We start from the raw sequence: 17,698 nt of genomic DNA on the forward strand, positions 1-17,698 counted from the left end.
GGATTTCATTGCTATACTGTAAATTGACTGCTTTATTATGCTTTTCCTGATCTTATATAGGACAAAGGAGTATTTTTTTAAGTAATAAAATTACATATGTTAAAATAATTAAAACATAGGAGAAAAACGAAAATTTAGAAAATTACAATGAAAGCAGGAGTTAGAATAGAAACCCTAACTCCTATTAGTGGGCCTATGTAAATTTGATTTTAAGCTTTCTAGTGGTTGCCATGATCAAGCAAACACAATTAGGAAAATTTGTGCTTTCACAAAAGCAAAACAGTAGTTTAGAAAAGCATTGGTAAGATATTACTCTTACCAATACCAGGAATTCCTTCATTGGGCCTCACCAAGGAAACCCTGTACTGTTAACAACATACACGTTCAGCCACTTTATTATAGTAAATACATTGGAGTGCTTTATAGAATTGGTCCTTGTAACGCCCTGCAGTATAAGCTCAGGGAATTGCACTGAAAAAAAATGTGAAATAGTTTTGTGGATGCCAATATACTAAAAACTGGGTATGGGGTTCTCTAATAGCTTGACTTGATTCAGAAATAAAATGTCAAATAGGGAGAGTAGCTTTTCCCATTATGGTGCAATGGGCATTGGTCCCTACTGGCCATCCACTAAAACAAGACAAAAGATCCATGGTCATAAAAACTTGGGAAACATTGGATATTATCTTAGAATTTAAAACATCATACTGGTTTATTAAATATTTGGAGAAAAATTACAGTAAATGTTTTATTCATTCTCATTTCATTTACTGATTATTTACTCAACACACAAACCTTCTCTGTTCGAGAATAGATGCTAAATGTTAAGGAATGTGATGGTGAACAGGTCCAAATACAGTAGCTGTTCTCATGAAGTAGGCAGTCTAGTGGAAGATGTTGATGTCAATGATCACATTTAAGGAATTAAAAATTCTAACCAATGTAAGTGTTTTAAAAAGAATAACCTAGCACTGGAATCTACCACAACTCTTGTAAATGTTTTATATATACGAATTCACTTAATCCTCCCAATAACCCTGTGAATTAGTTACTACCATGATACTCAATTTATGGGTAAGGAAACTAAAGGTAGAGAAAACAAAGTCACACAGTTACTAAATAAAAGCGCTAGAAGTCAAACATAGGTCCAGAGTCTGCTGTTTTGCCCCTCTGTCATAGACAGTGGTTTTACACACAATTTAAAAAAAGGCGGGGCTGGGGGTGCAGCTGGGAGAGGCGCCTGGGTGACTCAGTCAGTTAAGCACCAACTCCTGATTTGGGATCAAGTCAATATCCCAGGGCTGTCGAATTGAGCCCTGTATGCTGAGCATGGAGATGGCTTAAGATTTTCTCTCTCCCGCCTTCCCCTCTCTCTCCCCAGCTCACACCATCTCTCCATCTCTCTCTCAAGTGAATATTTTAAAAAGTTGAGGGAAGGGCATGAAGAGATGGAACTATCCTTATCTTCAGATTGTATAATGTGGAAAAATAGAGATGCATGTAATTATTGTCTCTCCAAGCAGAATGCCATTTGGTTAAAACATTAACACCTGCCATGGTACTAGCCCCACCCCTGCAAAGTCCCCTGGATAAGTTCTCCCACAAGGCAGACTTCCCTGCTTTACCACTCAGTTTACACCATCATTCAGAAATTAGATAGGTGCCCAGGGTTAGGTTCTTTCTCCCTTCCCTGAAGTCAGAGTCCTCTTGCCAGTGGTTTCTTCTGCCAGTGATTTGTTTATGCCCAAATGAGTAATAAAGCTTGGAATTTTTCATTATTGGCTTGGTAGTGTGTTTTGACATTCTACTACTATAAATAGAAACAGAAGACCAAGCAATGAATTGGGTCACAAGGTAATATGATTAACAAATTACCTCCTGGCTCCAATAAAGGAAATCAGAAACATCTCAAATAGTAGTAAGTGGTGTTCCATTCTACCATCAATAATCAACAAGAAAGTAAGCTTAGATTGGTAAGATACCAAAATACCAAAACAAAATAGCAAATCAAAATACTCCTCTCTATCCTCCTTAAAATAACTCTATAGAGTACCTAGGAATTACCTGTAAACAATTTAGAAGACTGTTAAAAAGTAGGTCATAACACCTGACTTGAGAGAACTTATTTTTTTAAACAATACTTATTCATTCGTTCATTCATTCATGTGTAATGCCATATAAGTATATGGTAAAACTATTTTTTCTTTTTTTTAATATATGAAATTTAGTGTCAAATTGGTGTCCATACAACACCCAGTGCTCATCCCAAAAGATGCCCTCTTCAATGCCCATCATCTACCTTCCCCTCCCTCCCACCCCCCCATCAACCCTCATAAAATTATTTTTATTGTTAAATATAATTTATTGTCAAATTGGTTTCTATACAACACTTAGTACTCATCCCAGCAGGGGTGCCCTCCTCCATGCCCATCACCCACTTTCCCCTCTCCGCCCCACCACCACCCCCCCATCAACCCTCAGTGTGTTGTCAGTATTTAAGTGTCTTATATTTGCCTCCCTCCCTCTCTGTAATGTTTTTCCCCTTCCCCTCCCCTGTGGTCTTCTGTTAAGTTTCTCAGGATCCACATATGAGTGAAAACATATGGTATTTGTCTTTGCCTGACTTATTTCACTTAGCATAATACCCTCCAGTTCCATCCCCGTTGCTGCAAATGGCAGCATTTCATTCTTTCTCATTGCCAGGCAGTATTCCATTGTATATATAAACCACATCTTCTTTATCCATTCATCAGTTGATGGACATTTAGGTTCTTTCCATAATTTGGTTATTGTTGAAAGTGCTGCTATAAACCTTAGGGTACATGGGCCCCTATGCATCAGCACTCCTGTATCCCTTGGGTAAATTCCTAGCAGTGCTATTTATGGCCATAGGGTAGTTAATTTTTTGAGGAATCTCCATACTGCTCTCCAGAGCGGCTGCACCAGTTTTCATTCCCACCAAAAGTGCATGAGTATTCTCATTAACAGAGAACTTACTACTGAATGAGATGTCTTACTGTAAACATGTTAGTTTGCAAATGTATCTATGATTCAAAATATTCAAAACAATTTGAAAAACAAGATTTTAATGCACTTTTTCAAAAATTCTATTTATTTATTTTGAGGGGGTAGCAGCAGAGAGGGGCAGAGAGAGAGAATCCCAAGCTCTGTATGTCAGCACAGAGCCTGATGTGGGGCTCGAACCCACAAACAATGAGATCATGACCTGAGCCAAAATCAGACACTTAGCTGATGAGCCACTTAAATGCTCCAGAAAAGCAAGATTTTAGAGAGACATGAGAAAACTATACTAAAAATTTGTATAAGACAATAGAAGTCAGTGATTAACTCAAATGGTTTTTAAAAGAGAAAAACCATGGAGGCTTCATGCAACTGTATATTAAACTGTGTCATAGAGCCCTCATTATGGAAACTGCGGTGTTGACATAGGAGCAGAAAGATATGCCAACAGAGTCCTGGACACATAGATATTGGGCATAAGATTAAGGAGCCACGAAACTTCAGGGGAGGAAAGATGAATTATTTAGTAGATGGCACCAGGAAACTTGGATCATTTTTGTGGAGAAAAGTAGTGAGACTACCTACATTACGTACAACGGTAAATTTTAGATGGAACAAAAACCAGAATACAAAAAGTAAACTGTAAAACCTAGGCCAAAAGGCTAAGCAAAAAAATAGGAATATTAAAGGTAGATATAAATCTATCAAATTTCAGGTTTCTTTGTTGCTGAAGAAAATTAGAGACCGGGAAAAAACATAGGTGATGCCTAAAATGAAGCATTGATAGCTGGAAAATACAAGAATTTCTTCAAATCAAAAGGACAACTCTGGAAGCCAAGTAAAAATGGACAAAAGATAAAGGTTGACAGTGACATTAAGGCTGGCAAGTGCTGTGTTATATTGCTGAACTTACTGATTTAAACTGAAACAGTAGCAGGATTCTGTAAGATTAGACTTAGAACGCAGAAAAACCCCAGGTGTTTGAAATGTGTATGCAAATGTCATGCAAATGTGTATGAAATTGAAACCTGTGCTCCTGTGCACCACTGGTAGACGTTTAGTCTGTTGCAGATGCTGTAGGCATCTGACGTATTTAGAGAAAGTATGCATGTTGATGATGAATATACTTCTTCACCAATCATTCCACTCTGTTGTATATGCCTTGTTATTTATTCACTGACACCCACTGCATACTTGATTGTGTGTGTGTGTGTGTGTGTGTGTGTTTTTTGAATGAAGTGGGGGAGTTGGAGGTAACCAAGGAGTTCGGCCCAAGACAACTAGATAATGAAAAGTGTGATGGGTATTCACCATAGCATAGTGCAAAGCATTTGGAAGCATTGAATTTGACAGGCATATACAACCCCAAGGGATTGTGAAGCACTGCTGAGTGAAAATGGGAGCAACATTTCTTAGTGCCAGATTTGTTTCAAAGAAAAAAAGAGATAGAAAAAAAAAAAGAACTGTTAATAGTCCTTGTCGATAGGTACTTATCCACGGTCATAAATCAAAATGAATGCAGCCACCCGTGGAAGAACAGAAGGAAACAGAAGCGGGAATCACGACTCAAAGAGTAACAAGCATGAATAATGAAGTAAAACGAAACAAGAATGGGTGATTGTCCTGGTTATTACTGCTATGTAACACATCCTCTCCAAATTTAGTGATGTAAAACAACCAGAAAGTAAGCCTAGAATGATCAGATACTGATCAAAATAGCAAAACATTCCCCCCACCAAAAAAAAAAAAAAAAAAAAAAAAAAAAACAAAAAACTCTATAGACTATCTAGGAATCACCTGTAAACAATTTAGAAGACCATGCACCTTCCACTTGGTTCTCTTGGTTAAAAGGTAGGTCATAATACAAGAATTAAACAAATGGAAAGAGATAAAATTTTCTTGAATGACATGTCTAATTGTAAAGATGTTAATGCTCAAATTTATCCGTGACTTCAAAATAGTCCTAAAAGAACTCAAGCAATATTTTGGAGAAACATGAGAAAACTATTCTATTTATCTATTTATTTGCTCACAGATTTGAGAGTTAGGAATCCAGAAAGGCTACAGTATGTCTAAAGATTCAGCTAAGAAGATTTAAAGGGCTGGGGACATAAACATCTGGAGCTGGATGATTTATTTCCAAGATGATGTCTTCACTCACGAGTTTGGAATCAAAGATGAGATGACTTAATGCCTGGCCCAACTTTAACTATTCATCAAACAACTCTGACACATGGCCTCTCTAGGTGGCTGAAGCTTCTCCCAGCCTGATGGCTAAGTTCTGAGGGGGAGTGTCCAAGAGTGGCTGCCCCTGAATGGGTGTTCAAAGAGAACCAAGTGGAAGGTGCATGGTCTTGAATGGTCTAGCCCCAGACATCACACAGTGTCAATTCTACTACACTTTGTTGGCCTAACAAGCCACAACCCCACCCTAATATGAGAGGTGGGGATATATACACATCTCTGAGTGGAAAAGTATCAAGAAAAGCATGTGGTTTTGGAGAGATTGTTGAGGTCATCTTTGGAAAATAAAATCTGTCACAATTGTGTACACAGAGATGATGATGATATTTCATGAAATGTGTAATAGGTGAATCAACTCTGCCCTTCACATCTCCTCACAAAAGGAAGGAATGGAAAAAAAAAAAAAGGAAGAAGAAATTTACGTAACGAAGAAAAAACCTGGAAGAGGAAAATGGAAGAAAGTGGAAGAGCAAAGGTTGTTTTAATCAGAGAGTTGATCAAATTTAAAATGGAAACAAAATTAGGTTACATGAAGAATGTTGGTCCTCATTCTTAGAGAAACTAGGCAGTTGAAGGTTGTTAAAAATGACGTGACTGAATGTATGTTCTGACAAGACTCCTCTCCCTGTAGTGTGACAAATGAATAAGAGGAAGATGATGGTAGGTTACAGGAAGACCAATTAGTGGAATATTAACATAATCAGGGGGAAAGATAAATGTTGCCTGAAATAAAATCGAAATGGTGAAAATGAAAAGATGTACCCGTGTCCAGGACAAAAGTATCAATGGAATGTGGGGGAGGGAAAAAAGTATCACAAAAGTAAGAAAAGTATCAAAAGTAAGAAAAAAAATATCAAACTGGATGTGGGAGAGAAAGAAGTAAGAATCATCAAGGATAACTCTTAAACTGAGCAACTCTTATGGGAGAGTTAACCAGTTAGAGGTAGTTAATAAATTCAGGCTCCATCATGAATTTTGAATATGTAGGATTCATAGTGGAGGTCTCAGATGAGGTAAATTTTGGAGACCTTTGTATAAAAGTAGCTTGCTGTGAGTGTGGGAAAATTAAAGTTCAATTAAATCAATATTTCTTAAAATATTTAGTCATCTTTTCCCTTTTTAATGTACCATCTATAAAATCATATGTACAAATAGGTACAGCGTTGTCTTAAAAGAAGTGGATGGACAAATACTCTTCAGGAAACTTACTACAGATAGTTTATTTTGGCCCTTTTTTCCCCCAGTTTTATTTCATTTTAGAGAGAGAGAGACAGTGCAAGTGGGGAAGGGGCAGTGGGACAAGGAGACAGAGAATCCCATGCAGGCTCGGCACTGTCAGCATGGAGTCAGATGCAGGGCTCAAACTTAAGAAACTGTGACATCACGACCTGAACTGAAACCAAGTCGGACGCTTAACTGACTGAGCCACACAGGCACCCCTATTGTGGCCTATCTTCTAAATGGTTGGCGAAGGCACTTTATTGAAAATTGAAAAACACGACAGGTACTTAAAAGAGAATTAACAAGCAGGGGCTGGTAAATTTGGGTCGCTTTTAACAAATCAACCTGGGAGGAAGAGTAACATTGTCTTGAGAAAACGGAGCTACTTGATATAATGATATTTGTACCTAAAACTGAAGACTTACTATTTAGCATTTTACATGGATTAAGGCATATGTTTATAACATTCCTGAGTGAAGTTGTAGTATTATTGTCACTTTAAACATTAGTAAATGGACATAGAGAAATTATATTCTTTACAAAATATGACTTGTAAGTGAAGAAGCTAGGATATACATTTAGGTGAGTCCTGTCCATATCAAAGACAACACGAGATCTTCATGAAAGAAAAACATGCAAGTATTCATGAGAAACACTATCTAGTATTTTCTTTGCATTCAAAAAAGACATGTAATAGGATTTAGCAACATTTGAAAAACCTGAAAACTGAGAAGTCTAATCACTTTGGATTAGTGATATCTTTTTTAAATCAAGTAGAGTATTTTAGGTGATTTTTTCCCCCTCTCTTATCTGGAATGAGGTATGGAGGATTGGCAGATTGCTAATTATCTGTCTATGACATAATGAATAATATCTGAGTGAAAAATATCTAGACATGAGACTTGGGATGTGCTTCTTAATTAATTTTTGGCAGAAATGGAGCTTCTCATCTGTCTTTTGGCCAAGAGTGCTAAGATTGGGTAGGGCATCATTATATATCAGAATGCCTTATTTTGAGCCTATTTCTTGAAAGAGACTTTTGTGAAGACTTGCGTATTAGCAAAAGGGAACATGAAATCTTTAAGGTAATGTTAAGAAAAAAAAATCAAAATAACTTTTCATTATTTTAATGAACAGGTCAACAAGTTAGAAGCCTTACAATAAACCGTGAATTTGCCTTGGACATAGCCTTCAACAGAAGTACAGTTAAAGTTTTGATTTTCATTCTTTTATTCAGTAGGAGGAATCTAAAACAATGGATAACATAAAATATAGGGTCATAAATCTCAGAATCATATTCATGAATATATTTTCCTTGCCAAACAAAATCTGCCAATCTATATTAAAACATTAAGTTTTAGATGGTTTTGAAAATTATAGTGAGTAAATATAACCATAACCATAGTGTGTTATCTGATTGCTAATCTTTATATTTAAATTATACCCTGGACATATGTTTTAACTCAGAACTTTTCTATCTTCTGTATCTTTTAAGATGGAAATAATTCTGTTTCAGTAGTGAGGCTTCTCAGGATCACTTTGCAGATAATCTTAATTTGTAAATCTGCCTGAATATCTAGGTCCTACCTTGTTCCAGTGATCAAATACTTGCCTTAAAACTCCTTTTCCAGAGCACCTGGGTGGCTCAGTCAGTGGAGTGTCTGACTCTTGATTTCAGCTCAGGTCATGATCCAAGGGTGGTGGGATGGAAACCTGTGTGGGGCTCCATGATGAGTGTGAAGGCTGCTTGAGATTTTCTGCCTCCCTCCCTCTCTCCCTCCTTCCTTCTCTCTCTCTCTCTCTCTCCCCCCCTCCCCTCCCTCTCCCCCTCCGATCCTTTCCCCTGCTTGTCCTCTCTATAATCATCATCATCATCATCATCATCATCATCATCATTATCATCATCATCATCAAGCCTCCAAAACAACAAACAACTCCCTTTCCTAGGCTTCATGCTCGTTGTATTAATAGTCCTTGCCTCTATCACCTCCTTGACTTGGCACACTGGTTCCTCTGAAATGTGAACCTCATCCTATCCATATCAGTATTCTGTGGAACCTTAGAAATTTGTCCTCAAAATCCTATCACATCATTGAGATCTTGTTACCTGCTATTAGGTCCATTGATGGTGGTCACCCCTCGTCTGGGTCTCCAAAGTGTTCTGATACTCTGTCAAGTTTCCCTGGTCACCTGTTGACAATCTTACCAGTTGTCTCTGGATGAATTTCCACCTAATATTGCCAGTTATTATTCTATTCAAATTCAGGCTCTGTATGCCTTGCTGGACTGTCCGTGGTATAACTCATGTTCAATGCTTAATTCTGATATTTAACAGGTGTTTGACTTAGGCAAATTACTTACCCTCACTGAGTACTATTTTCTTCATTTAAAAATGAAGATAGAAATGATAATTTATAATCTGATATTGGATCTAGAGAGTTGATTATAGAGAGAAGGAAATTATGTAGATGAGTGTGCTACATGAATTGAATATTGAATCTATAGACTACCACTGTACTAAGCTCTTTATAGGAATGGTTATGATCTAGCGATGCCCATGATTTCTATTGAAGTGCCTTGCTAATAACTACTAACTACTGTGATCTACCTTATACTAATATTGTAAGAAATAGAGATGAAGCACTTGGCCTAGCCCCCAGCATTTGTCAATTCCACCTTGACTTGTAGCTGAGTTTAACACAGGTAGGATTCCCATTTTGGTGTATCTCATATTAAAGACCAGTTTCCCTTAGGGTTGTTCAAATGAACAAAGCACATGCTGTCTGTAGTATTATCACTAGCTAATAATGCTGTTCCTGTGCTGCACCTGTGTCGTCTGATTCCTTTCTATTTCCTACTCCCAAATTTGCATATTCACCAAAACACTACAATGAGTATATTTAAAATATTATTATGTCTTGGGGATATTAAAATTAACATTATTTTGGGCCACCTGGATGGCTTAGTCTGTTGAGTGTCCAACTGTTGGTTTTGGCTCAGGTCATGATCTCACACTTGGTGGATTTATTGGAGTCCTGTGTGGGGCTCTGTGCTGTCAACATGGAACCTGCTTGGGATCCTCTCTCTCAAAATGAAGAAATAAACTTAAAAAAAATGAATATTATTTTCACATGACATAAAAGTAATGTGAACTGTATAAGTAAACAAATTACATGAATGAACAGTGAATTTAACTTTTGAATAACATGAATTGGGACTACATATATGTTGATTTCTTTTAACAATACAGCACAGTACTATAAATGTATTTTCTCTTCTTGAGAATTTATTAACATTTTCTTTAGCATTATTGTGAGAATACTGTATGTAATACATATAACATATACAATATATGTTGTTGACTGCTTATATCAGTAAGGCTTCTGATCAACAGTAGGCTATTAACAATTCATTTTGGGGGGAGACAAAAGTTATACATGGATTTTTGATTGCAAATAGGGGTCAGTGCTCTTAAGCCCCATGTTGTTAAAGGGTCAACATGTATTTGTATTTGTATTTGTATGAGCTACATGACTTTCCATAAGATATCTATTACAGGGACTAAATTTTGCTGCAGTTAATACAAAGAATGTCTTTTAAATGGCTTTTTGAAAGTAATTATTTGTGTGTAGTCCTCAGGACAATTTGAAATATCATTTACTGACAACACAAGTTGATCATTTTGAAACTTAATTTTACCACTACTACACATACATGAAAATAGTTGACTTAAATTCTTTTTAAATGAGTGCTGGTGTCACGAACTGTGAAGTGTCTGAGCATTTACCATGTTTGAAAAGCTATTAAGTTAGTAAGTCATAATTTAATAGATGCTGGCAGAAGACACAAGACTCCTAGACCAGAGACAAAGAAATGTGTTACTCATAATACGGCCGGCAACAGCAGCTTGTTATTTGTGTTAGTGTCCCTTGCTTTCACATCGCTTATGAGTGATACAAATGGGCCCAGGTAGATGCTTCACATGCTGTAGTTTTGCATCACAGCTGAGGAGTCCTAAGATTAGGGAAACTGAATCTTTTATAATAGACCATAAACCTCCTTGAACTTAGTGTTGGATGGAGAGACGTTATCTTTATTATGTTTCAAAATACAAATGAAACAAACAGACAAACCCTCTCTGCTCAAGAGAGCAGATCTCTCTTCCTCTTTTAAGCTTGCTCGTAGTACAAACATCCTTGAAAAGATAGCCCGGAACACAGACTATCACTGCTTCTGATTGTAAAATGTATAGAAATATAGGAGACCTGCGTAGAATTGTATCCCAACAGTTGGTCAAATGGAACATTTTTTTGGATATGATTCTGTTCCATTTTGAGTAAAATTTAGCAGTTCTAGTTGGTAATACCCCAGAGGAAGAAATCTAGTCATCTTGGTTTTGGGGATAACCCATGGCTAGTCTTCTGTATCCTCACTAACTTTATCTACTATTCTGAACAAGTAATTCCAGAAAATTTAATTCTATTTTGACATCTTGATGATCCATTACTATTACTGGTGGTTATGCTACATGATGAAATCTGTGGTGATGGAAATAGCAGGAATACTTTAAGGTAGAATCTGTCAAAAAAGACAAATGTCAATTTTTGTAGTTAAGACCCTTAGCATTAGTTTGTTCATTCAACCTATATGTCTGTTATATATGTAAGAAACATCCAGCATGATTGTCCATATGTTGACTGTAGTTAATGAAACAAAAAAGTTTCTACCTTATGGAATTTATAATCTAGTGGCAGAAAAATAAATATTACCATCTTTGACATCCAAAGAAACAACAAATGATACAGTTCACTATCATATCTACTCCCTCTCTTTCCTCTTTTCTGTTTCTTTTCTCCATAATCATTGATAGTGTGTGTGTGTGTTTATCTAATATATAAAACTTACTTTGCTAATCATTAATTTCTTCCTGCTAGAATGTATGATGCATGAAGGCAGGGGTTTTGGCTTTATTCAATGCTATCCACACAAGGTACAAAACGTTTCTGACCTAGGAGAAGATCAAATATTTGTGGAATACGTACTTAAATGGAAAAATAAAATAGACTTTCAGGGAACAAAGGCATCCAGAGGAAATCTTCCCAAAGACCAGTGAATTAGAAGAAGAAGAAAACGATAGTGGCCATTTGATAATAGATGTGACATAACGACATATTACCAGAAAAACAAAACAAAACAAAAACTTTAGTGAAACTTCATTGGGATCTATAATTTCTCTAACGTTGAATATATAAGTAGGGAACTGTAGTTTATTACTTTTAATGGAGCCATGTTTATATCTTGCACTTTGGTTTGGCCTGGGTGGAAAAAAAATAATTTCACATATATAAGTGTTCCTGGAACTTCTTTTGGACAGAAAACAGATCTAAAATCTAGCCAGGCTATAAAACAAGACATTTTCTTTCTTTCTTTTTCTTTTTTTAAAAAGTGTATTTATTTCTGAGAGAGAGTGAAAGGTTACTTGTGCACATGTGAGCGGGGAAGGGACAGAGAGAGAGAGAGAAAGGGGGAATCAAAGGTGTGAAGTGGATTTTGTGCTGACAGCAGAAAATCTGATGTGGGCCTTGAACTCACGAACCATGAGATCATGACCTGAACCAAAGTCAGATGCTTACCAGACTGAGCCACCCAGGCACTCCAGGGAAATGACATTTTCTAAAAATACATCCTGAGGTACAGAGACCAGGTCAATCCCTGCATATTTAGTTTGAAATCTCAATGGGAGGCAATTAACATAAAGGTGTATGAGAGGTAATTCTGTAAACATATTTCATTAAGACTTTTCTATGCCAAGAGTGGTTTTTAGGCTAATTCTAAATGAAGGATTTAGGTTTTTAGCTTTTCTCTTACATATACCAGTTGGCATGAAATAGAAGAATTTGAGCTAAAACACATTTTGCCACGTTACTAAAAAGTTGATCTTAACTGGGGCCTTAGGATTGAAAGGGGCTGTGAAAACATTCTTCCTTGTAATGTATGCCTTCAGAAATAATATTCTAGAGATCTGCAAAATAGGACAGAAGAGGTGAACTTTGTGACATTTCTGTAAATTGCCTAGATCCTGTGTAAAGCAGAAGTTTCAGGAAGTTGTCTATTTTATGTATTTTCATTTTTTATGTTTATTTTGAGAGAGCACAAGTTGGGGAGGGGCAGGGACAAAGGGAGAGAGAGAATCTCAACGAAGTTCTGCACTCAGCATGGGAGCCTGACACGGGGCTTGGTTTTATGACCAGGAGATAATGACCTGAGTTGAAATCAACAGTCACTGCTTAATCAACTGAGCCACCCAGGCGCCCCTATTTCATTTTTAAATGATAGTATGTTGCTCTCTCCATCTGCAATAAATGTCTTTGATACTGCTTTTGCTTAAGGACAAAAACAACTTCTCATTCTGTTTTATCTTTGATTTCAAGAATTTTAATTCAGAATAATCATTTTTAAAAATCTTGTTCATGTTTTGTCAGTATCTTAAAATATTCATTAGGCAGCAACAGGGATGAAGTACAAAATGGAAAGGAATAAACTGAAGAAAAATCTTTATTCATAAGCAGAGAGTCTTTACAAGATGACACTAAGAATTTCTCAAACTCTAGGGATTAAATCAAATAATTTCTGGGTGGAATAGGTTTTGACTTAGTAATAACAGCACCCACCGTAGAAACACCATTTTTAAACACCTAAGGTTTCTAAATGCTTTTATGCAATATTTTAATTTTATTTTTAATATTTATTTATTTTGAGAGAGAGAGAGAGAGACACCATGTGCGAGCAGGGGGAGGGACAGAGGGAGGGGAAGAAAGAGAATCCCAAGCAGGCACTGTCCTGTCAGTGGAAAGCCCAAACTGGGTCTTGATCCCCAAAACCATGAGATCATGATTTGAACTGAGATCAAGAGTCAGATGCTTAACCAACTGAGCCACCCAGGCACCCCTATTTTAATCTACCAAAAAAGAGGGGACCACGTATTAATATTAGGAAGGCATAGCAACTCATGACCTTATGGGACTTCTTCTCCCTATAATTTTAATCACTTTAATTCATAATGGAAAAAAAAAACTGTGATTCTGATGTAGCTCAATTTATAAATGAGGTGAAACAACTTATATTACTTTTAGTAAGTTATACAAAGAAATTGCTGGTAGAGCAAAAAAGTGTATAAGCCAATCAATATATTTTGCGATCTATTTCTAACGAAAGGAAGGTTCAGCCACCATTGTAAAAATGGCCTTGCAGACTCCTCTTTTATTCATTAGAAGATTGTGTCCGCTGATAGCCATCATAGTTTTTTTTTGTCCAGTTGCTAATACTTCTTTGTGGAATTCTTGCTTCTTACAGTATTTATCTGATGGTTAAAAAAAAATCTTTATTTTGGTGACACTCTGATAGGAACATACACGTCGTACGAGAGATGGTGGATTCTTAAGAGGATGCTTTTTGATGCTATACGTGTTTCCTATTTATAGCAGGACTCCCAAGGCAGGCACAATGAGCAACTCCCTGAGAACCATAGCTAATTGTGCCCTCCATTACTGCGCAGATTTGCCTATGCAATTATTACCCTCGAATTGATGTATACGATTCTCCTCTATATTTTGGGCTAATGTTTGGAAGTGAGGATGGGTCCAATGGAGAAGAAAGAATAATAGACTTTGGAAACGTTACATCCTGAACCTCTGCTCTTGCTTAACAGAACTGAAAAAGTAAGTCTTGGAGTGGTGGAAAATCAAAGCGCTGCCCCACCGCAGCAGTGATCAGAATACCCACTACCATTCTGGGGACTCCTTACAAAAGGTCTATTGTGGACATGATAGGTCACATAGAGTCCTTGAGCCGGAACTACGTTATCACCATTTTCTAGATGGAATAGTACACAGGCATTGATTTAGGTTGACTTCCTTTCTCATATTTGAAGCTGAAAACATACAGACTTCAGATGACAGAATTCAGTGAATCCCAGCTTGGGGACTGGTGGGAAGAACACTTCACCCCAACTCGTTCAGAGGTCATGGCCACCTTGTACTTGGGCTATTTTAAAGTCCCATATACCACAAGTCTGCCCAGAGTTTGCCAGAGATAATTACATCTAATTTTATATGATTTTATGTTTTTATCCCATTCCCCTTTTCAGCAAAGTTATTTTATACGTTCATAATACAGCTAGGTTTTTGGGTTTGTTTACTTGTTTTTGCCATGGCCTTCATTCTTTTCTGGGATCTCCTGACTTCTTATAAGTGACTTTTTATTAATTTGCATGGGTTAAGGTTTATTCTTTGTCTTACAAGGTTCTTTGCATTTTGAAAATGCGTGATGCTATGTATGTACCATTACAATATCCCACAGAAGGGCTTCATAACCCTAAACCTCTCTTCTGCTTCACCTTTTTGTCTTGTCTCGCCATGAATACCTGCAACCCCTGATCTGTTTACAGCATCTGTAGTTTTGCCTTTTCTAGAATGTCATACAATTAGAACCATATAGTATGTAGCCTTCTCACATTGTCTTCTTTCTCTTAGTAATATGTATTTAAGGTTCCTCCATGTCTTGTCGTGATTTGATAGTTCATCTATTTGTATTATGGAATAATATTCCATTGTCTGGTGTGCCACAAGTTTATCTCTTCAATCTGGGTTGGCTCCAATTTGGGGTGACTATGAATAGAGCTGCTGTAAACATCCCTGTACAAGTTTTTACATGAATGTAAGATTTCAACTCAATTGGCTAAGAACCTAGGAGCAGAAATGCTGCGTCATATAGGAAGGACTAATTTTGCTTTGTGAAAAAATGACCAGGGATGCCTGGGTGGCTCATTTGGTTGGGCATCTGGCTCTTGATTGTGGCTCAGGTCATGATCTCATAGTTCATGGGTTTGAGCCCTGTGTCAGTCTCTGCACTGATATCGTGGAGGCTGCTTGGGATTCTCTCTCTCCCTCTTTACCACTCTCTCATGCACTCACTCTCTCTCTCTCAAAATAAATAAATAAACGTGAAAAAAATGGCCACATTATCTTCCAAAGTGGCTGCACCATTTTCCCTTCCCATCTTGAATGAGAGTTGCTGGTGCTCCCCAAGTTCATAAGCATTTGGTATTGTCAGCCTTTCGGCTTTTAGTGCTTCTAATGTGTGTGTGTGTATGTGTGTGTCCCTTAATTTGCATTTCCCTAGTGATGTTGAGTATGTTTTCTTCTGTTTCTTTGCAATCCACCTATCCTGTTTAGTCAGGTTCTGTTCTGATCTCTTGTCCTCTTTTCAAATGGGTTGTTTGCTGTTTTATTGTTGAATTTCATGAGCTGTAACCTTCCATACCACAAATGTCCCCCTAAGCACTACTTTCACTATATTCCACATATTTTGATAAGTTGTATTTTCTCTTACACTTAGTTCAAAATACTTGTTGATTTCTAGAGACTTCTTTGACTCATGTGTTCATTAGAATCATATTGTTTAATCTCTAAGCATGGTAGGATTTTTCTCACTATATTTCTGTTCATGAGTTCTGGCTCTATTCCTTACTGTTTTACTTCCTTGAAGTTTGTTGAGGTGTGTTTGATGGCTGAGAACATGATTTATATTAGTGAGTTTTTGATTTGAGCTTGAGAAGAAAGTATTCTGTTCTGTTGGTTGAAGTATTCTATCAACGTCAGTCAGTTCCATTTGGTTGATGATTCCTTACAAGACAACTTTGTCCTTCGGATTTTCTGCCTCTTTGACCTGTTGCTTTTTTTATTTAAAAAATTTTTTTTTTCAACGTTTATTTATTTTTGGGACAGAGAGAGACAGAGCATGAACGGGGGAGGGGCAGAGAAAGAGGGAGACACAGAATCGGAAACAGGCTCCAGGCTCTGAGCCATCAGCCCAGAGCCCGACGCGGGGCTCGAACCCACGGAGCGCGAGATCGTGACCTGGCTGAAGTCGGACGCTTAACCGACTGCGCCACCCAGGCGCCCCATTTTTTTTTTTAATTTTTTTTTTGACCTGTTGCTTTTTTTATACTAAAAGGATTGTAAGCACCAATGTAGTTATCTAACATTTTTGTCTCCTAAATTTCAAAATTTTTTATGACAATTTTGGAATGTACATCTGCCTTCTTCTCCCCCCCTCAAAAAAATGAAATATTTTGTAGGGCAAGTTATATGCTAAAGACGTATTTCCAGCAACCATCCTGGAACCACAGGAGAAAGTGAGCGTTCAATTCCCAGAAATTTGAAAAGCTGGGAATCTCTGCTTATAAGATCTCCTTGTCACAGCAATCATTATTCTGTTGGAATTGCTTAAGTTTGTGTCCCTAGGACCCTCTGTGGAGGCGTGATTCTTCTGCTGTAACTACGTGGCACACAGTGTCACTGAGAGGGGTTAGCCCATGGGAATTAAGGATACAGACTCTAAAGTCAGACTAACTGGATTTGAACTCCATTGCATACAAGCCGTGTGACCTTGGAAATCTTGTTTAGCCTCTGCGTGCTGCAGTATAAAATGAATGCTAGGTAGTGTCTAACACTTGGGGGTCACATTTGGTTGCTGAGGGGATTAAATAGGTTAATGTAAGTAAAGTTGTTACAATGGTACTTGAAACTTAGGCAACACTATCTGTCTAGGTAGCTAGAAGCCATTCTCAATTCCTTTTCCACTTGGTGTGTTCACTGCAAAGTTTGGAAATCCCAAAGTTCATCCTCAGCCTTGCTTGCTTTTATGGGTGTCCATTGATCACAGAAGGCTGCAAGAAATGACTGGCTTTCTTGATTGAAGGGATAGTTGGGATTCATACCGCCCTTCCACACCGCTCTTCAGTCAACTTACAAAGCTGACAAATTGGCCGGAGCTGTACCAAGGCAACTTGAAGACACTAACTCAAATGTGGCCCTGAAGTCAGCCCCGGAGTGGCAAATTCTTACCTCTGAAATAAGATAACAAAGTTGCAACTTGGCAGAGACCTAGCCAGTCAATACTAAAATATATACTAGCACAACTACTCCAAAAAATTGCTTTCTAAAATGCTTAGCTAGAGCTTACTGTGCTACACGTTTTATACGTGGTATTTTTGATTCTTACAGAACCCATTGGGAAGGGTACGATTTTGCCATTTTAAAGAGGAAACTGAGATTTAGGGAGATTACCAAATTCGTGCAATTGCTAAGGAGAGGAGTAAGGATTTGAAATAAAGTTTTCCCGATTTTACCAAGTTCTTAGCAATTAAACT

Source organism: Lynx rufus, unplaced genomic scaffold (genome assembly GCF_022079265.1).
Source record: "Lynx rufus isolate CCGP_SWC_20201006 ecotype Redwood Valley unplaced genomic scaffold, mLynRuf1.p SCAF_4, whole genome shotgun sequence".
NCBI classification, from domain to species: domain Eukaryota; kingdom Metazoa; phylum Chordata; class Mammalia; order Carnivora; family Felidae; genus Lynx; species Lynx rufus.